Source organism: Peromyscus leucopus, chromosome 6 (assembly GCF_004664715.2).
Source record: "Peromyscus leucopus breed LL Stock chromosome 6, UCI_PerLeu_2.1, whole genome shotgun sequence".
Taxonomy (NCBI): domain Eukaryota; kingdom Metazoa; phylum Chordata; class Mammalia; order Rodentia; family Cricetidae; genus Peromyscus; species Peromyscus leucopus.
Window position 1 is genome coordinate 132,696,415 of NC_051068.1, and position 22,274 is coordinate 132,718,688.

Below are 22,274 nucleotides of genomic sequence, written 5' to 3' on the forward strand. Positions count from 1 at the left end.
GTCCACACCTCTCATAGCCGTGCGTGATCTCTCCTACATTAAACAGTCTCATTCCCAGCAGCCACCAAGCTAAAACCTGTCCAGCTCGAGTTTTATCCAGTTGAATTAACATTGGGATGAGAAAATGTCTCTATAAGGCCGAGTTGTTCAGGGGTCCATGAAATAGGCTAGTTGAGATTTGTTAGCTGGTTTGGAGTTTTTGTTTTGTTATCTCTGGGTGGTAGGTGGGATACGGCAGCTACCCCTTGCCCTGTTAGTTCATTCAGTTTTCATTTTTAAATCTTAAAAATGTTCTTTCTATTTACTTACTGGGATGTTTTTACAATAGGTGGTAGGTAGAACTCGGTCATCCACCCTTCCCCAGCCAGTTCATTCTCAAGTTACACACTCAAGTTAGATTTCAGAAGATCCACTGAATCTTTGAAATTTAGTCTGAAAACCTTACAATAGGATCTATTACCCCCCATGTTAAAGTTGATTAGTTATGTAGGCATGTGACTAGTCTCTACACTATATGGTTTGGATTTCTAGTCAGTGACAAAAACCTCACAAACTTCAAATTCAAAAGTCAAGGTGTTCAAGGCATGGTGCTATACGCCTATTGTCTCAGTGCTGGGGAGGTTGAAGCAGGGGAAATGGGAGCTTGGGGCTCGTCTGGGCTATGCAGCAACACCTTGTCTCAAAAATAAAAATAAAATAATCCAGCCAGGGCAGTGTGACCCATACCTGTAATACACACATTTGGGAAGCAGAAGCAGGAGAATCAGGAGGAGGGCAAGACTGGCCTCAGCTACATCATAAGTTTAAGGCCAGTATGGGCTACGAAAGACCCTGTCTTTAAAAAAAAAACAACACACACACAAATTGTGCATACCATTTGACACACTTAAACTAAAAGGTCAGCTTTTCCTTAGATGTTGAATACTGGTCACCCCATTTCTCTTTCTGCTGAGGTTAACTGAACCATGACAGTGAAGGCCATGAGTGAACGCTAATTCATCCGCAGTGGTAGCAATTAGTTGAGTTGCTGGTATAGGAACGAGAATCACTCCAGGGGTTCCCCCAGCACATAGATCTGCCAATGGAAACTATTCTCCCATCAGAGACAAGCTGCTTACCTTCTCTCTGTATCTCCCACTCTGTCTTTGTGGCCTGAACCTCCCTACCTGATCCCAGCAGCGCGGTACGTGGTCAAGAGGTGCGTTCAGATGCAGCTGCTGTGGGCGCTGGTGTCTCACCAGATACCTGTACCATCTCAACCAGGTATGTGCCTTTCCTGTACCCAGGAGTCTGAGGGTGGCTTCTGTCACGTAGATCATCAAATTCTTCAGGGCGGGTTGTGTGATTCCTTCAGTTTTCCAACCATGTAATGTGTCAAGTCCACTGAACTCCGCCATCAAATCCAGGAAAGCAGCCACAGACAAAATGTGAAGAAACGCACATGGCTGTGTTTCAATAAAACTTTACTGGTGGACTCTGAAATTCTAATTTCGTGTGATTTCACATGCCAAGAAGTATTTTTTCTTTTGCTTCTCCACTCATTTTAATGTTGTAGACATCATTCTTAGCTCCAGCCTGAGGAAGGCAGGGCAGGAGTCTGTCAGACTGACCACACCCCCTCAGCAGGGCTGTGGTTTGTAGACCCCTTACCTGGAAACTGTATTACTGCTATTACAACTGCTCTTCAAATTCTGCAGAAATGAGTTTCTTTCTTTCTTTTTTTTTCTAAAATGAAAAGTGGCACGCGTCTGTTCACGTTTGAGTATGATGACTAGCTGTCAGTGAGAGCAAATGTCAGTGCCGTAACAGGCTGCCATAACCGGCGTAGTTCTCCTACAGTAGGAGAATTTTCTACCACTTTTTTTTCCCTACATTTCCTCAGCCCTTTCTTTTCAAGCTACAAATATTCTCCTTAAAAATCTTTCAAATTGACAGAGGCTTAAATCAATGTGTTCTCTTTCTGTAGCTCGTTTAGGAAAGTTTAATAGCCCTTAGTCACATTTATACAAAGCAGTGTTTTTGTAAGGCAGCGGGCTGTTTTAGAATTGAAGTGTGTGCAGAGATCTCACTTAGAAAAGTCGTTCTTCTTATGGCCCATCTTTCTAGCAGATGCTCTGGAGAAGTGAAGGGGTTCATTAGGCCGTCCATGTTTGATGTCTCCTAAGTGGTATTTGAAATACCTTTCATTATTCAGGGAAAGTGTAGCATTCTTTTTTTTTTTTTTTCTTAAGCCCTGCTCTATTTTAAAGTCTGAATCTGGGTGTACATTTTAGAACATATTTAGATCTAAACACCACAATATATAAAACACAATAAGGCAATGTGGCATTTTTCAGAAAGGTGGGGCATATATCAAGCCAAGCCACGCCTTGTGGATACACTCCTAGACTAACACACCATGCTTCTCAGAGCTGTGTGTATGAGTCTTCACACCAGCTGCTGATATGAAAATTTTGAGATGTATTGGTACATTGATACACGGTGAGATATAGTTAGACTGGAGAGGCAAAGGCCATGGGGTCACTGACACAAACACACTAGCTAGATGGTCCTCCAAGGCTCCCAGCTGGAGCCAGAGCGTCTCTCTGTTTCGTGGGATTCGGGTTCTTTCTGTGTCCTTCCCTGTTTTACTCTTGGTATCAAACTACCCCCATGGGAACCTAGGACACCACCATATCAGGAGGGGAGAAAAGTCAGTGGGGAAGAGGCAAGATGAGGTCCATTCACGCCACCCCACCCCATCTTCCGTGCAGATAGCTCCACTATCTGTGACTTAGGTTTGGAGTCTACCACTGGGGGGGTGGGATGTCAGGACTCTGCCAGTCAGCACATTTGGAAACCACTGCCTGGTTTGGTTACATTTGTGGGTTTTTTTTCTACTCTGTTCCCCTCAGGGACATAGCCTCTGCCTTCTAAAATCTCACCTGCTAATATTAACTAAGAGCTTTTCTCTTGGGAACTGAGAGTAGTGCCGAGGTCGGGTGCAGTGTTCATATCAACCACACTGTGATTACCTTTACACCGGTGGTGAGTCCTGGGAACAGATATGCAGGGGGAGTGACTGTCCTGGGCAATAAGAGGAAGCTGGCCTTGCTCCAGCTCCGAGAGAGTCAGTGCGACAAGCAGGGGTGGTCTCTGGGATTCTGGCCTTGGGGTCTGTGCTGCAAGCCATGGCCTCCACTGGCTGTCATGGCCTCGTTGCACTAGGGCGACTCCTACAGGATTGGGCAATGTCATCTGGCATGAGAGCTGCTGACAGAGGGGGCTGGGAAAGAAGAGCTGAAGGGGAGGGATGGACAGGAAAGAAAAGACTGAGGAGAACGCTGGCAAGCAGAGAAGGGCCGGGAAGGGTCTGGCCCAAATGATGTCCTGGAAGCAACGTGAATGCCTGAGAAGGAAGACAGGCAGTGGGGATCCACCATCATGGGGTCGGGGGAGACAGAGTTACAGAGGGAGAAGAACAGAACGCCGGCCCGCTGAACGAGCCACACAGATACTGCTGTGGTTAACGGAGAAGGACTCGGCTTTCCTACAAATGGTGCCAAAGAAACGAAGAAAAAGGAAGCTCCACTCGAAAAGACAGCTCCACCATAAATTAAAAAAATAATAATTCAGAGAAACCCTGTCTCAAAAAACCAAAATAGTGATGATGATGGTGGCGGTGGTGGTGGTGATTCAAAATGGGGCAGAGACCCAATATAAATCCAAACTGTAACACTTCCAGGAGAGAAGCTCTTAGTAACCATGAGTTTGAGCAGAGGAGTTCTTAAACACGACACAGAAATCACGAACTATCAAAAAGAAGAATAGGCACAGAGGAGGCCGGGCTGCTAGGGGGCTTAACCTAGCGTGCATGTCCCATGCCCAGCAGCGCATACACCAGGTGTGGTGTACACCTGGAATCCCAGCGCTGGGGAGACGGATGCAGGAGTTCAGGGCTCGCCTCGGCTGCATAGAAAGTTCAAGGCTAGTCTGAGTTACGCAAGAGTGAGGAGAGAGGAGGGAGGAGGCGGGAAGGGGGGAGGATAATGATGGTAAAATGGTAGTCAGCACAGCTGTCCATCTCATCTGTCAAGAAACAAAGGAAAAGGAGTTCAAAGCGAAGAACTGAATTTGGATTAGACTGGCAAACAGCCTCCATTGGACTAGGTGTCTGCGGGGGTGGGGAAAGTTCGGGCATCTCTATGCCTGGAAATCAGATACAAAAAGGCCAAGGCCTGTTCTCTTTACTCCGTTTGATGGTAAGGAGGCTAGGGAAGCTGGAAGGCGACCAAATGTGCTTGTCCTGCTCAGAGCCCAGAGTACCTCCCTGCAGCTCGGCGGCGGCTGTGGGTCATCACTGCTTCCTAAAAGCCTCATCCATCTTCACTAAGACCCAGGACAGAGGCAGGGAGAGGTTTCTGCCTTTTGTAGTGGACACCCAGCCTAAGGCTGCGTGGTACTTCACTTGCAGAGTGGGGTAATACAACACCAAACCTCATCATTTCTCATTTCCTTCTCTCTGCTTCGTAAATACCGAATGTGTGTACAGCTGAAAAAAAATCGTGTCACCTCACACATTCATGAACACAAAAGTCATTTGTTTATGCTGTGTGCAACCATGTGAGCCTGGGATTCAGAGGCAAAGGGAACCAAGGGAATTTGAGATGTGTATGCAGAAGTAAGAAACACACGCGTGAGACATGTATACAACAGTAAGGAATTCAGAAAATGCCGACACTCAGAAAAGGACAGCCTTGATAACTGAGTGCCCATGGATATCACCAGCTGATAGAACAGGGACAGTGCGGGCTGTAGGCTGTTGGCGCCAGCCGCCAATCAATCCTGCAAGGTGAAGTAGCATCTCCAGCTTCCAGGCCAGGAGACGGAGGCTTGGAGGAGGCTCATAGTCGGTGTCAGAACCAGGAGCCAATCTCAGTCCATTTGCCCCCCACAACCAAGCCCTACCAGCCACAAACTCAGAACTACCACTAGGCCTGTCCCCAGCAGTTTTCAGATCCAGACAGGCTAGCTTACTTGACAGGGGAAGACTTGCTTATGGCAGACTTGGAAAGGACGAGAAGTACATAGAGGCCGCCAGAAGCCATGACTATGACTCCTGTGGTTTCAGGCCAGAGAAGCCTTGGCTGGGTGGTCTGACTCCCCTCCTCTCCTTAAGCAAGTCAGTGGTCCCGACTTCTGGTCCTGGAGGCTGGTTTGTGTCAGTGTGGCTGGCAAGGAAGTCTGGAGCCTCCTGCTCCCTACCAACACCTTTGAGGGACCCAGCTGAAGTCTTTCTTCCCAAGGGACCCTGACGCTAACCAACCTACCTTCTGTGTTTCTCACTGTCCTCACCCAGTTCCTCATGATAACGCCTCCCCACCCATGTGCAGGGCATCTGCCCCAGCTCTAATGGTGACTTTAGATCAGCGCCCTTCGAAGTACAAAATTCACTGGTGGACCTGCAGCACGCTAACAGACGCTTCTGCACTGATCTGAAGACATGCAGAATTTTTCTTTTCCAAACCTTAGAGGGAAATCACAAAATCCTATAGGTTTTTATTCTTGCACACGAGGACAGGCTTTTGACCAATCAGTAAAGTAGAACCTCTGGTTCTTAAAATGTGTTTTTTATGAACCCCAATAATTGTGTTACTCTGTTTCCTTAGACTTCATCTTCTCGAGTCTATTGTGACAGCTATCTGGATGGTACCTGGCAACTGTCTGGCCACACCCACTCCAGCAAAGCCACACCCCCTGATAGTGCCACTCCCTCTGGGATTATGGGTGCCAATTACATTCAGACTATCACTAGACCCTAGGTTGGCAGAGAGTTGGGATGGTGCAAATTGGGAAAAACACAACCAGTGTTGTTCAGTCACGGTTGTTCATTTAATGAACACACTTTGTCGAGTATTTGGTTCTAACTTACTTTTTTATTTTTGTTGTCATTTTAAGCATTGGCTTCCTTTTCCATTTTTTTTTTCCTCCCAGCAGAAGTAAAAATAGGTGTAGAAAGTGAGCTATAGGGTGATACCAATACCATTTGAAAACCACCAGTCTCCTGGGAGAATCTCCCAGAAAAGGTCAGCTCCTCCGTTGGGTGTCACAGCCGTTGGCCTCTGTGCCTTCCTTCTTTGTGTAACTCAAGCTGGCCACTCAACCCCAGGAGATTTACAGGTTGAAAGAGTAACCCCCACATCCACAGAGAGCCTTCTGACCCTTGTTGGACTAGCCAGCTCAGAGCAGAGGCTTGTAGATGCCAGCCGGCTCCATCATGTGCCTGACAAGTAAGTACGCTTGTGGCTCAGAAAGACAGAGAGCTGCCCGGGTTTCCATGAGAATGCCAGGAAGGTTCAGACAGTTTCATTCATTTGAGTGCAGAAAAGAAAGCTTGCTGCTTCCTGGAGATCGGCTCATCTCCTCTCCCCCACCTGCCTGCTAGTCATTTTTATTAGTGAACATAAAGTCCATCTGTCTTCCAAGGTTTTGTAGTCAACCTGACTTGTAAAATCTAAAGGCCTTCTGTCCCCAGGTCCTTGCAGTTAGCTCTGCCCCCAGTGACGGCCTTTCTTTCCATCCATGAATAGCGTCAGTACTCCGTGACTTTTCCATGTCAGGTTTGGGTTCCTCACAAGCCAGGGGTGGCAGATCACCACTGAAACTTCTTTTCCTTCCTCAGAGCAGTGTGTGCATCTCAGGGGAGGGATGCAATGAACTGTGGGAAATCCCTTTAGCAAGACTCTGAGAATGATGGAAAGAGGCTAAGAGAAAGTTCTTTTAGTCACCAAGGTGGCCCTAATAGTAACCCTGGTCATAGAGCACCCAGCAGCCTCTCTATCTATAGCAGAGGTGGCCCTGCCTCCTGCTTCCCTGCTAGCAGGCTCAGAGCTATCCCTGGGCAGCCAGCTGTTGCTGGAGCTCGAGAGATGCCTCCTGCTTGTGCATTTTAGAGGGAAGCGCGCATGTGTGACCATATCGACGGTTTGCATGAAGGCTCCTATATGAACGGTGATAATCCCTTTGCAGCTGTCTCCCAGCAAATGCTATTACCCCTGCTTTAGATAGAAAGGAATTAAGGCTCCTCTTTGTCAGAGGCCCCAGTCTGTCTGGAAGAAAACCAGCTGAATCCCCGTGCTTCCCGGTGTGTGTGTGGCTCAGGAGCTGCTGCTGGGTAAGAAGGGCTTTGTGTGCCTGCCCAGGCCCGGCTTACACCTGCTGTGAGCATACTGCAAGTGTCAGGGCTTCAGAGGGCGAGGCCCTAGTGCGCTCTTCGCTAAGTGGGCCCTGGTGCACCCTCAGGGAGCAGCAGCTGCCACCGTGGGCGAGACTCTGAGGTCCTTCCTGATTTGAGATTCCATTTTAAGGGGAAAACAATTGAAGTTCATTAAATGAAGGATTGCGTCACTCTCAGGAAGGGAGGGGAGTGATGCCGGGGTATTGGGGGAAGCAGGCACCTCTGCGGGGAAGTAGTGACTGTATTCAGCACAAATGGCTTTGACTCCCACCCCCCCACCCCAGGGTGCTGCTGCCAGACACAAGGATGCCTGCTGTGTGCTCGGTGCTTACCGATGCTGTGCTGGGTACTCTTGTTTCACCTGCATTAACTACAGCCTCACCCACGAGCCCTTGAGAGGTGCACTGTTATTATCCTCTTCCAAACAGATGATAACACTTTGACGCTAAGACGTTAAGACAGAAGGAAAGCGAGCGTTGCCTCTTGAGGTTCAGAAGACACAAAAGGCCTTTCTTCTTCCTTCTTATCAAAGTTGAGAGCGTCAAGCCTGAAAATATCACCTCGAATACCAAATCGGCTGGCTGGTAAATGGATCCCAGAAACAGCTTGTTAATGGTTCCCCCTAAATCAGAAGGGCCAAGCCACCTTCTTGCAGGCCTTACTCACAGAATGGGGAGCTGCAGCTGAAAAAGTGGTAGTTTTGTGACAGCAAGACCCCACCACCACCACAAGAGAGCCAGGAGAGGACTGAGCAAGCTGCGCTCTGCTCCCCATTCCACACACACTAGCTCCTGAAGTCTGCCTCCTCCCCATGGAGGAATGAGGTACGTTCTCCTAAAAGAGATTCTTGGCCATTTAACAACAAAAGCAGGATGACCTGGTTGACCTTGACCTTGACTCCAGGATGGAAACTTGGGTTTTCATCAGTCCTGGGGCACTCCTTCCGCAGGCTAGGTCCTCAGAACCTCAGCCTTTCAGACATCAGGAGAAACCTTCCCTTCATTATAGCAAAATCTGTAGGCCAGAGGACTTGTTACCCATCCAAGGGTACATGGTGAGCAGAGTTCTTTCATCCTCCTCCCTATCCTGTGTCTTCTCCTGCCTTCCACACTTCACTGGAGGCTAAGGATAGTCAAGTGTGTCCCACCAAAGAACTATATGCAGATTGTCCCCTTCACAGGGGCAACATGGAAGACAGACCTATGCTCCAAAGGCAGAAGGGTAGGAATGTTTGGGTCCTTGGAGGGCCAGGATCTCCTGTAATAATGGGACCAGACTCTCAGCTTCCTGCTCTAAGACCCTCCTATCCTCTTCTTCCTTCTTCTAGAAGATAGCTGCCCATCTACCAGTGTTCTCTCTTCCTTATCCCTTACCTCTCTTGGAATCTGCGTCCGTATTTCCATTTCCCCAGGACTGGGCTAGAACAAGAAGAATTCAGTTTGAGGCAGATAGTTCTGGATCTGAGTCATGTACTGTGGGACCTGAGATGGTTCCTTTCACCCCATTAGCCTCTGTTTCCTCACATATAAAGCAAAAGTCTCAATGGCTACCTCATGGACATGAGGGATGATTAAATAAGCTAACACACCAATATTTAAGTGTGCCGTCTTCCTCTACTTACGTGTTCTATACATGTTATTTGCTATAATGAAGGTAAGGTATCTCCCGAGGACCTAGTCCGTGGAAAGAATGCCCCCAGCGCACTAGTGAAAATCTAAGTTTGAATCCTGGAGTGGGGGGTCACCTGGATTCTCCTGGTTTTATTGCAAAAGGGGGGGGAGGGAGGGGAGGGTTTAGTTACTTTCACTTACTGATTCACCAAATATTAGAAGTCTGTGCGCCTGGAGAAGTTGATGGTTAAAGTGCCCGTTTCCCGGGTTAATTAAAGCACTTTTGCAAAGCTCTTAGTTCTGTGGCTGACATGTATAGATAAAACAGAAGGCATTAACATTGCCATCACCCACCCATCACTGAGTGTGGGAGCTCCTGGTTGTATCCTGTAGCATTCCAAGATTGCTGAGTTCACGAGGTTATTCATCAAATCCTCTCTGTTGAGGGGTGTCAGTATCCATGGAGGGCTTCTCCTACAAATGGTTTTCTCTTCCCCAACCCCAGCCTCTACCACTGTATTCACCACTCATTGAGAGAAGCAGAGCTGCTCAGAGGACCACTTTCGCTTCTCACATTCCTAAGCAGACTGATGTTTCCCCAACTCCAGGGTCCAGCACTTATATCCACATCTGAGATCAGGATACAGGGTGTGACTGTGGCTGGAGACTGAGAGAATCGGCCCACCTGACCCAGTAGTTCTAGGAGGCAGACTTGTCTGACCCTGTCTCCTCTGCATCAAGCCTTAGTCACCGCATCAATTTCTGGTCACTCTTCATTTTTTGTTTTTCAAGACAGAGTCTCACTATGTAGCCCTGGCTGTCCTGTAACTCGCTATGTAGACCTGGCTGGCCTTGAACTCACAGAGATCCACCTGCCTCTGCCTCCCGAGTGCTGGGATTAAAGGCGTGTGTCACTAGGAAACTTTGGTGACATGGCCTAGCAAGGGTCAAGGGTAGCTAGGACTGTTTTCAGAAACACAAGTCTAAGAAGTCACCTACTCAAGGGGCCATCAGTTCTTAATTATGACACACTCTGCACAATTCTGAGCTTCAAATGAAACACAAGGCCACCAATTTATGCTCTTTCCCATCAAAACTTGTCTTAGATATGCTGGAAGTAGCAGATGGGACCACTTGGGTTTTTAATATGATCTGATCTATGAAAACTACCCCTGAAGTCAGCAAAACCCAGTTTCCTCATAAATAAGGAGATGCTGTGACAAACACCGTTTGAATGTGGGGGATCTGGCAGCCAAAGAAGCAGATCTTCTCCTACATTCTTCCCATCAGCAGCTTTGTGTCTGTAGTAGGTGCCCTGATTGTCTGCATCCGAAGATAGACTATCTTCTGTGTTCACAGGTAGGGAGGAGGGAGGGTGCTCAGAATGCAAGAAGGATGTTTGACAGTCCGACACTACCTCAAAAAATGTAAAAACTATAAATTATTGTTGATGTCTCCCAAACTTGTTTAGCATGGGAAATGGAATTAAACAATTAAATAGCTCCTACCACAAATCTAATCTTCCTTGTAATAGGGAGCAGGTTTCTTCATACCATCTGCCTTTGAATCTTCTTCTGCAAAAATGCTACCATCAGGGGCTCCTTGAGACTCCTCCAAAGTTCTTACCTCCCCTCCTTCTCCCACCTTCTAAGCAAGGCATCAGCTGTGGGTAGGTTCCTCAGCTGTCCTTCCTCCGTTATCTCTGTCCTGGATATTGCAGGAAGTGCTTGGTCAGAGGCTAGAGAATGCACTCACAAGAAAAACAAATGAGAGGAGGTGTGAGGCAGCATGATTAGGAATACAAAAGTTTTGATTTGACAGTCACTAATTCATGAGGGAATCCCACGAGGCTCTCGCCTCCTGAGCTTCATATTTGAGTGATTTTCACATGATTTGTGAGTCAAATACCAAACTCAGATGTGTGAGAATCACTGTATCGTGTCTCATAACCCAAGTTCTTACATTGGGCTCCCATTTCATTGGATGGGCAGAAAAAATGAATTGCTATTCTTGGGCTTTTAAGCAAGGTTTCAGGTGTTCCCAGGCATCAGCTGGCTCAGGCTGCTCTTAGGAAAACCAAGTTCTTGCCTTCATGGCTCTTTGAGCCCTCTCTAGGAAATGGGATTCTTTCGAAAGCCACGACATATGGTCTTATGTGCCCAGATGTATGAGAGGTAGATTACCACCGTCCTGGTCATCTAAAAGAACACAATTCTGCAACTTCCTTCTTTCTTAGACAAATAGAGGCCCTAGAGGTAGTCATGGAAGGCCTTAACATTTTCTTGCTCTGCTAAGACAAAAACGACCTAAACCTCTCATCAGAACCCACCAACCTCTGTCCCCCAGCCCAGTGAGGTTTTTCCTTCTGCAGGTGGAGAAAGAGCAGATGCATCTGCTACTGTAAGACATTCAGACCATACTGGGAAGCTCTTCCCTTCGCTTTCCCCCATTGCAGGGAAGTGCTCAAATGGTTAAAAGCTGGGGGGGGGGGAGAAATGCTAGTAAAAGTGGTAGATGGATTATCTTCTTGCCCTCACTCTGCACTTAGCACCTGGGGGGGGGGGGGGGGGGTAGAGCCTGAGTCCTGCAGGGAGGAGAGAAAGGAGGAAATCATGGGAATGAGAGCAGTTAACAGGCACACCACTGGCTGAGACGGTGGGCGGCCCTTCTGCTCAGGGACTCATCTCTCTAGACATTAGGAAACAAATTCTCTGAAAAGCAGGCGAGGGGATGGTGTCGGTAAATTTAGTTCCATTGGATTCCTTAAGTAGGTGGGGCGAGGGAGTTTCTAAAAGCTCTGACAGTTGGAGCCAGGCTTGGAGGACAGTTGTGGTTTCACCCTCCCACTCCATTGCCTGTCTCAGAATGCTTCGGCTGGCACAGGGCTGGAGTAAGCGCCGCATCAGTGAGGTTGCATTAGCTGAGGAATGAGACAGCTGTGCTAAATGACTTCATCGCGATGCGTCCCAGCGTGAGTGGAGACGTGGTCTCGGCGTGTTCGCCATGCCACACTTCTCACCATAAGAGGGACACCAAAAAAGTGTGGGGAGGTCCAAGGAACGAGAAGCTGCTGCTCTCTCTGAAGCGCCCTATTCTAGTCTGTATCTGGGAGCTTGACCAAAGCAGACCTTCCACACCATGTCTATGGCCTAAAGGAGGCCCATGAGGCCCATGTGGTCCTCACACGGCCCCGGGTCCCTGCTGAATTCAGGTAGCAAAGACTAGCTGGGAATCTGAAAGGGGGTAAAGAGTACTAGTTCAAAAGAGCTACCCTTGTCTGGAACTGATGTTTTGAGAACAGTTTTCTGAGCAGATGTATCAATGGAAAGGGGAGGTTGACGTGGGAAGACCAGTAGCCAGGCTTTGGACGTTCAGAAAGAAAACATCTGTCATACAAAAAGCCATCATAATTAAATGCTACAGTACTAGCATAAACAAATATGGTAGATAGCTATATAGACTTTTGCAGCAGAATAGAGAGGCTAGAAATAAATTGTCTCATAGATGGCTAGAGACACCAAATTATATCATAGAGAGAGGACAATCTTTCCAAACAGATGTTCTTGAGAACACTGGGTATCTACATGCAGAAGACTCTCACTGTGTGACATTCAAAAACCAACTCATAATGAATTTTAACCTGAAAGACCTAAAACTATAAATCCCCAGGCTGGAGAGATGGCTCAGTGGTTAAGAGCACTGGCTCTCTTCGAGAGAACCTGGATTTGATTCCTAGAACCTACATCCCAGCTCATAACTACCTGCAATCCCAGATTGGAGATCCTTTGCTGGCCTCTTTGAACAGTGCACACATGTAAAGCACTAACATGCAGGACAAACACCCATACACATTCAATAACTGAAGTAGATTAAAATGTTTTAAAAACTGTAAAATGTTCTTCTTTCTGAAAGAAAACACAGGAAGGGAGTAGAAGGCATTGGATATGGCACCAGTTGTCTATATGTGACCCCACACAGGCAATAACATAATACAATATTATATATAAATAATAAAAATATACACATACATATCTACCTTAAACTCAAGAACTGACTGCACACCATAGGCAAACAATCTGCAAAGTGATCCACAGAGGAAAAGGCCATCTTGAAGGGAAAAAATGACCACAAGTCACATGTAACAAAGGATTAACATCACCAATGTATAAAAGAACTTCAGCTCAACTACAATGGACCAAAGAATTTAATTTTTTTTAAATGGGCAAAGGATTTGAAAAGACATATGTCCAAAGAATCTACAGAAATAGTCAATAAATGCACATAATATACTCAGCACCACGAATCATTAGGGAAACGTAAATCAAAGCCATGAGATGTCACCTCATGCTATGAGGTAGTTGACTCTTAATAGATCAAACAATTAAGAGTGTCACCAAGGAAGCGAAGTTGGAGCCTGTGTATACTATTGGAATATAAAATCATGGGAAACAACATGAAGTTTCCTCAAAAACATTAAAAACAGAATTATCATAACAATCCAGCACCCCTACTTCTGGAATCCATCCAAAGGAATCCAAAGCAGAATTCTCAAAGAGCTGTGTACACAACCATGCTCATCTCAGCATTACTCATAATAGCCAATGGCAGAGGAAAACAACATATTCGTGCATGGATGAATAGAAAAGGGGAATGATTATATACCTACAGAGGAATATTGTAAAGCCTTTAAGAAGAAAAGAAACACAGTCAAATGCTACAGCAAGGATGAACTTTGAGATTATACTAAATTAAATCATAGCAGGCCTTTTGGCTGTACTGCCCGCTTCCAAATAACAACACTGAGACTTATTAATTATGAAAGCTCGGCCTTAGCTTAGGCTTGTTTCTTTTTCTTTTCTTTTCTTTCTTTTTTTTTGTTTTGTTTGTTTGTTTGTTTTTTGAAACAGGGTTTCTCTGTGTAGCTTTGGAGCCTGTCCTGGAACTCTCTGTAGTTGGCTGGCCTCAAACTCACAGAGCTCCAGCTTAGACTTGTTCTAACTAGCTCTTATAACTTAACCAGTTTCTATTAATCTACGTGCTGCCGTGTGGCTCGTGGTTTTTACCTCTCCTCCTGTATGTCCTGCTTCCTCTGGCATCTCTCCCCCACCTAGATTCATCTCCTCTTCTCTCTCTGCCCGGAAGTCCCATCTAACCTCTTCCTGCCTGGCTACTGGCCATTCAGCTCTTCAGTAAACCAATCAGAAGGCCCCTTGGCAAAGACACATCTTCACAGTGTACAAAAAAGATTATTCCACAGCACTAAGTAATCCATTTCAAAAGGACGAATGTCATATCTTTCCGTCTGTGTTAGTCAGTCCTTCATCACTGTGACAAAATCCCAGAGAAGAGCATCTTAAAGGATGAAGGTTTTCTTTTGGCTCATGGTCTTCAGTCCATGCTAACTTGGCTCCTTTCCTTCTGGGTCCAAGCATGGTGAGGCAGAACATCATAGCGGGGAGTATATGAAAGTGTCACACTTTATGGTGGACAGAACACAGAGAGAAAAAAAAAGAGTAAGTGCTTAAGGACAATATAAGCACTTCCAAGACATGCACCCACCTCCTAGTACAACGTTTAGCCATGAACCCATCCGTTTCATGGATATTGAGTGTCTGCTGTAAAACGAAATGGTTCTAGAGATCTGTGCACAACCATTTATATGTACTGCTTACCTGATATCCAAAACTGTTTTGAGATGATAAACTTACTGTCATATGTTTTTACTACAATAAAAAGAAGGGGAGAGATATGCTATTATATATTTTTAGCCAATCCATTTTTCTTCTAAGAGTTTTTCCTGCAAGATTTGCCAAAGCCATGGTACAGAGCAGAACCAGGGTTCTAACTGTTGGCCCTTGTCCCTCAACCTAGCAGGTCAGCTGGTACTTTGCCAGCTCTTGTCAATCAGCAGTGTGCTTCCAGGTGGGTAGACACCCGACTTGAGACTATGTCCCCCTAACATATAGTATCCAGGAATACACACCATCCCCACTTCTATCTGCCTCTCGCTGCCCTGTTTCCTCAGTGCTCAGCTCCAAATTGGAGATGCTTGGTGTTAAATAAAGAACCAACTGTCCTAACATCTGTGAACACCATGATGTTCGTGGAGCTTTTATAGTATAACAGTCCCAGGGTAAACATCGCTTTTTTCATATTTATTTTTTTTTTGAGAGTCTCATACACGAGTACTGTCTTTACATCAGGGCTAAACATTTTGCACACTGCATCAAGGTTTAACCTCTTAAGGACTCTCTGAGTGTCAGGTAGCTGTCGGCCACACTGTACAAATGAAGAAACTGAGGCCCAGAGAGAGGCTAAGGAGCTTCCCCGGGATGACATTGACAGTGGTACTATGGAGTCATCGGTAACACTGCCAACAGCCATGGCATCACCTGGCTTAGTGGCCCTGGCCGAGTTTCTCGTCAGGGATGAGGGTGAGGAGGAGGAGACTGACGGTTCCAGTCACCAGGAGCAAGCCCATCTATTCCGTGTTTCTAACGAAGTCTGAAGTCAGCAGCCAGACCAGCCCTTTACCATTTTACACATCCACAGTTATATTTGTCCGTAACAAAAGACAGGCCCCTTCTGACTTGCTCATTTCCTCCACTGACTACGCACAGGTCAAAAGAGATCGGTGGCTGCCATCATTCTGTACAGGGGGAGGTAACAGTCCTGCAGCACTGACTCTGGACCCGCCTAGTCACCCAGAGCCACACAGTTGCATTGCAGGGCACAGAAGCTCTCCTACATCAGCCGAGGGTCAAGTTGAGCACGATGCGCTTGTCTGGCTGGCGTCTGCTGGATCTGAGAGAAGATGGGTACTCTCTCACAGAGCATGTGCTGTCTGCTCTCTGATTGTGGTCCGTGTCGGCCATCTCTCCCTGGCCACCGCCTACCGAGAATGCTTTATTCTCAGTAGAATTTGAAGATTTTCCTGGAGGACATCTGAAGGTGCCCTGAAATTTATGTCAGCACACTTATGTGTTTACTTGTTTATTATTTACTTGGTGAGCTACACACACGCACGGCACAAGTGTAGAGGTCAGAGACTCCCCTCGGAGAGTTGGCTCTCTTCTTCCTGTTGTGGGTCCAGGAATCGAACTCAGGTTGTCAAGCCTGGTGGGAAGTGCTTTTACCCATTGAGGCCATCCCATTGAGCCTTTTAATCCTAACACTCTACTAAAGAAATAAGCATGCCAACCAACCAAATTCAGGTTTAGTATGAAGGACGATTATGTGGAAGATGATCTTTGCCAAAAACCTCTTCATTTATCTAGTCAACAATCTGTGTTCCCTAAGTTTAAAACACAACGCTGAGAAAAGTGAGCCCTTTAAACCTGGGCAGTTTCCATGGGGCTGAACAGATAGCTCAGTGGTTACGAGCACTGGCTGCTCTTCCAAAGGACCTGGGTTCAAACACCAGCACCCTCACGGGGACTCACAACGGTCTGTGACTCCAGTTCCAGGGAAATCTAATGCCTTCTCTGAACTCCTAAAATGAATAAATCTACAAATATTTTTTAAAAGCAACAATTTTCATGCTGGTTTAATTCATGTGTGTTGAAGGTGTGTACACACATGTGTGCATAGTATGTGAGGCCAGAAGACGACGTTCTGTGTCATCCCTCAGTCACTGTCACACTTCAGAGACAGGGTCTCCTGGCTTAGAACTCACCAGGGTAGCAAGGCTGGCCAGCCAGCGAGTCCCAGGGAGCCTCCCGGCTCTCTGCTTCCCAGGGCTGTGACCAAAAGCAAGTGCCACTGACTGTTTGTTTGTTTTGCTTGCTTTGTTTTGTGAGACAAGGTCTCACTATATAACCCTGGCTGGCCCTGAACTCACCATGTAGACCAGGCATGCTTTGAACTCACAGAGATCTGCCTGCCTCCGCCTCTAGAGTGCTGGGATTGAAGCATGAGTGGCTAGGTAGGTCTGGCCCATTTTGCTTGTTTGGATTTCCAGCATGGGTTCTATGGATCTGACTTAGGTCTTTTCTTCGTGCCCCCAGGACAGGCACCTGACCCGCTGAGCTGTCTTTCTAGGCCCAGTTTTTCATGATTTTTTTTTTGTTGTTGTTGTTTTGTTTTCGAGACAGGGTTTCTCTGTGTAGCTTTGGAGCCTTTCCTAGAACTCACTCTGTAGACCAGGCTGGCCTCGAACTCACAGAGATCCTCCTGGCCCTGCCTCCTAAGTGCTGGGATTAAAGGCATGTGTCACTACCACCTGGCTCATGATTATTTTTTAGAAAGGGTTTTAGGGCCAGTGAGACGCTTAGTGGGTAAAACTGCGTGTTACCGAAGCCTTCTCACCCAAGTTCCAAGCCAGGAACTCACAGAGGAGAGAACTGACTCCCACACGCTGTCTTGAACCTCACACACAACGCCATAGGACTTGTTTCACACACCACACACACACACACACACTAATGACAAATAAAAATTTAAATAAGTTAAAATAAATAGAAAAGGGGTTTTAGGAAGCGAGTCCTTGTATGTGAAAGTATGATTTGTGACAAATTCAAATATTCCTTCAGTGTGGGTTGCTGTCACTTTCTTTACTGACAACATGTATACTTTCATGGAAACACCTTGTCGAATACAGTTCTGTTGCCCCTGGGCTGGTCTGTCCGTCTGTCTGTCCTTTCAGCTATGTATATTGCCAAGGGCTGTGGGGAGGGAAGGAAGCGTCCTTCCCAGGGGCTACTTGAGACTGATGGGTGGTTTTCCTTTCTTCTTGCTCTGAGCTGCTTGATTTTTTTTTATGATGAGCTGGGACAGAATCAGACCATCCTAAAAATTAAGCCTAAAAGCAAACCAAGTTCAGAAAAGCAAACAACGCTGCATTGCCTTGCTTCTGGCTTCTTGGCAGGAGTAGCTAACTTCAGCCACCACTCTCCAGCCCCCCCCCCCCCCCATCCTCACGGCAGGCTTCCCCATTCACGGTCTCTTTTGGTAGTGGTCTGCAGCCTGGTAAACAGTGAATTTCCTGAAGCGGCCAGTAAATGCCAGGCTGGAGTGTGTTTGCCGGGTGCCCTTGACTTCCTCCCCATGTGTTTGTGATAAAATCAGAGATGAAACTGGCTTGGGCTAGTTCCTGCAAGTTTTCCTCGGGGCCCTGAAGGCCGCCTGGGCTTCCCTGAGTTCTGAGGGAAGTGATGGTGTATTAGTTACTCGAGTTTGTTTTAGGAGTTCTGGCTTTATTTTGAGTGAATAAAATCAGAACTCAGTTAGGAAAGCCATTCCAGAAATAAAGCTAGCTATTCATGGCAGGGCTTTGGGGCGAATCCCTTCCTTCTCTGTGGAGGAAAATTCTATTTACTTTTTGAAGAGTCAACAGCAGCTCAAAGTCACCATTTCAGTTTGGGTGGAGGACAGACCGGTGTTCTCAGGGGACAGAGGACTAAGGGCCAGGCTGTGAAAGCTTCAGTTTTGATTTTAGGAGGGGGAGGGGACCCTGTCTATGTGTTAATATTCTTGGAGAATTTTCAAAATGAAGAGGTGATCTAGCCTTTTTGTTACCTAAAAGCAGAGTGATTTGAATTTTCTATTAAATGGGGATAATAGTGCCTGCAGTGATTATTTGACTGAGTTAAGGTCAAGTAATGTGATCAGGGTTCCTGGTGTGTGTGTGTGTGTGTGTGTGTGTGTGTGTGTGTGTGTGTGTGTGTGTATGTGTATGTGTATGTGTATGTATATGTGGTGTGGGGGGCAAGCATAGATATATATTCATGGAGGCCTGAGAAGGCCATCCGGGTCCTGCTTTATCACGCTCCATCATGTTCCCATGGGACAGGGAGGGTCTCTTACTGAACCTGGAGCTGTCTGGGAGCCAGCAAGGCCCGGGGACCCTCCTGTCTCTGCCCCTTCCCACACTAGGATTGCAGAAGTGTGTGACCAGCCTCAGCTTTCCTTTCTTCAAAGATTTGTTTGTGTGTAGGAATGTTTGCCTGCATACATGTATGTCTGGTGCCTGCAGAGGCCGGAAGAGAGCATCAGACTCCTGGAACTGGAGTCAGAGGTTTGTGGGTTGCCATGCATGTGTCAGGAACCAAAGCCAGGTCATATGTAAGAGCAGGCGAGTGCTCCGAACCACTGAGCCATCTTTCCAGGGCTTCACTCAGCTTTTAATTTGATTTAATTTAAAATTTAATTAAAATTTTAATTTGAGCTGAGGTCCTCACGCGGGCATAGCTGAACCCGCTGAACACTCTCCAAACAAACATGGTAGTCTTTAACACAGAACTTTAAAGCCAGCAGATGTCTCTTTACAAAGCCCCAAATGGGGTTCCTTAGAAGAGGCAAGACCTTGCAGAGATCACTCTGCAGGCTTTAGGAAGCAATCCTTTTCAGAACCCAATTCTTCACAATTGTCCTGCCATATTCACGAGGGAGATCTCACGAGAACCCCACACTGCTGCTTTGAAAGGCAACGCACACCTCAAAGTAAATATTTTCCTGCAGATGGGTCCGGCGAGTCGGAGGTCCTCTCCATGCAGGAGGGATGTAACATCGGTCTCCTTCGTGTGACTTGGCGTGCCATCTAGACTTTCTGTGCTTGGGTACTCTCTGCTATCTTACTGTCTTGGGGCTAGGATTAAATGAGTCAGTATGTTCCAGAGAGAGCCTAGAATGTGGTACACTTGGTGTACTGAATGGATATTTGTGACCGTACCTACTTTCACGTAGAAGTTGCACACACACCTACCTACAGAAGAAAACATTTGAAGGCCACAGATAAGAGATAAGAAGCTCTCTTCAGGTTTGTGCCAAGCTGTTTGGGGACAAACCACTAGGACATCTGCCGGCGTCAGGGTGTTCAGGAGTCGGCGTCTGAGAGGAGTCCACAGTTCCTAGTGCTGGCATTTGTGGCCAGGGGAGAGTTTCTTGGCTTTGGGCCAGGCTTTGGTTCATCACTGCCACTGGGCCAGTGTGCTTGGTGGATGTGTGGTCACACCACATTGACCCTAAGTGCAGCAGTGCCCTGTGGGCATTATGATTTGTCTGGGAATGTCTTGCAAACTTCTGATATGATGGTTTTCAGCCACAATTCATGCCTCCTTCTTCCACAGCCTTTGTTATTTCCTAGAAAACGTAAAATTAAACTCTCTCTAATTCTCTCTCATTTTACCTGCTTCTACTTTTTCGTTCTAAGGTACCCATCATAGAAAGTAATATCTTTTTAAATTTATTTATTTTTATTTTATATGTATTAGTGTTTTGCCATGAGTGTCAGGTCCCCCTGAAACTGGAGTTACAGACAGTTGTGAGCTGCCATGTGGTGCTGCGAATTGAACTTTTGGAAGAATAGTCAGTGTTCTTAACCACTGAGCCATCTCTCCAGCCCCCAGAAAGTAAAATCTTAAACCCTTGGCCTGAGCTAGAGAGGAAGCTACGCAGTTGGTAGAGTGCTTGCCTGAAAGCAGATGCTGTAAATCCCTGCAGGAGACAGGAGACCAGAAGTTCAAAGCCATTCTATTTATAAAGTAAGTTCGAGAACAGGTCCATGAGAGCCTATTTCACAAAAAGGAATAAAAGCAGCTCACCCTGGGATTTTATGTCGTCATCCACTTAAAGCGATTTAACCATTACCCTCTCTTTCCCTTGCTGAAAGGTTAGCCATGGTGTGTGTGTGGTGTGTGGGGGGGGGGTCCTCCCTAATCACTCATGATCGACATGATGTCCTCATCATAAGCCATCCTCTCCACACACCATCAAGCTCTGTCGCTGCCTTAGCACACAGCCCCGAAGCGGTCAGCTCAGGCATGATCACATACTGTGGACGGCCTGGTGGAAGTCCATCCTCCGGATGCCCGCTAAGGAAACCGCCTCTACTCAGCATGAGTGTGGGCCACTAGTGCTGAAACAGCAGAATGCTTAGTCTGCACCCTGTGTCTAGGGCGATGCTACCTCTCTTTCCATTCATTCAGTCCATTATTAATCTAGGCCTTGATGTGGCACTCAGGGTTGACTCTTGTGGTAAAATACAGTACTGTAGTCACTTCAGCAAGGCATATATAATTTCCCCGTCAATGTGGCTTTAATGTTGTCTTTCAGTGGCCATGAGACATTAAAGATAAGTGGTTATGAGCCCCTCGAAATTTGCGGGGTTGACGCAAGCATGAAAATGTACCGTTTACCCTTTAATCATCTTAGCCAGGGAAGACAGTCTATTTTTGTTGCTTATGAGTGATGGATAGCACTAAACTGACTGTGAGGAGTAGGGGGGGGCTCCCTCAGAAAACAAAACTACGCTTCCCCCATATGAGTCCGTATGTCCACTAGGAATCAGTTTAGAAAGGGAACGCGCTGGGCTAACACCTGAATGGAGAGAGGAATCAAAGATGGAGACCATGGTAACCACACTGAGCACTGGACGTGGTTGGAGACATGTGGTGGCCACGTCCCGGATCCTTGTGATGAAGCCTGAGGATGAAGACAACACAGGTCCTTCCTATGGCTCGAGAGCGTGAGGAGCTGATCCGTGCTCCCAGGGGTAAATGATGCCACCTTTGGAGAGCTCTAAGTGACATGCATGAGAGTGACCAGGCTTCATGCACGTGTCATTGCCAGATGCTGGGCTCAACAGCAATGTGTCTTCAATCCTCCAACAGTTGGTGCTCTGCCCCCCTTTACTGAGAAGAAAAGGGAGCTCAAGAGAGGCTGGTCACTGGCCCATGCCCAGTATCTCCTCTTCTCACTGAAAGATCTGAGCCCAGAGACAGTTGGACTACGGGGCTTGTGCTCCCGTAACCACCATGCTTTTGAATTGAGTTTTGGCCTAATGAAAACTGGTGAATGTAAAATCCAGACAGTTGGAATATAAAGAAAGGATGCTTTGTCTTACTGACTCATCAGGGGCTTTGGGAAAATGCCCTTCCTCTTGGTTTCCAGTCTACAAAAGAATGAGTCCGGGCTGGGGGTAACGGTTCAGCTGGTAGAGTGCTGGCCCAGCATACAAGAAGGCTGAAGTCAGTTCCAGGACCACACAAACTGAGTGTGAGTCTCCGAGCCTTTAAAACCAGCATTTGAGAAGATACAAGAGGCTCAGAAGGTCCAGGCTGTCCTTAATGATATCATAAGTTTGAGGCCAGTCTGTGATAGGTGAGCCTGTCTCAAACCAAAACAATTTACCATTCTACACACACACACACACACACACACACACACACACACACACACACACAACACTTACTTTGACTTAATAATCTCGTTTTTTGGAAGTTTAGCTTTAAGAAATCTAAAATCAGGAAATTAAGGTGTTCACTATGTATTTACAACAGCAAAATATTTTAAATAGCCAGTAGATCCATCTCACTTCTTGGCCTCTTGGCTAAGTTCAGGTGTGCCTTCCTGCATGTATATATACACATCCCCAGAGAACTGACAGTTACGGGAAATGAAAATTTAAGATGCCATGTAACAACATAAAATGCTTACATAGAGGCAAAAGT

At 46.7% G+C, this 22,274-nt stretch overlaps 1 pseudogene; it reads left to right on the plus strand.

Annotated features, from left to right (window-relative positions):
- The window catches only part of LOC114701362, a 70,610-nt pseudogene that overhangs the window by 42,208 nt on the left and 6,128 nt on the right, over window positions 1-22,274 (plus strand).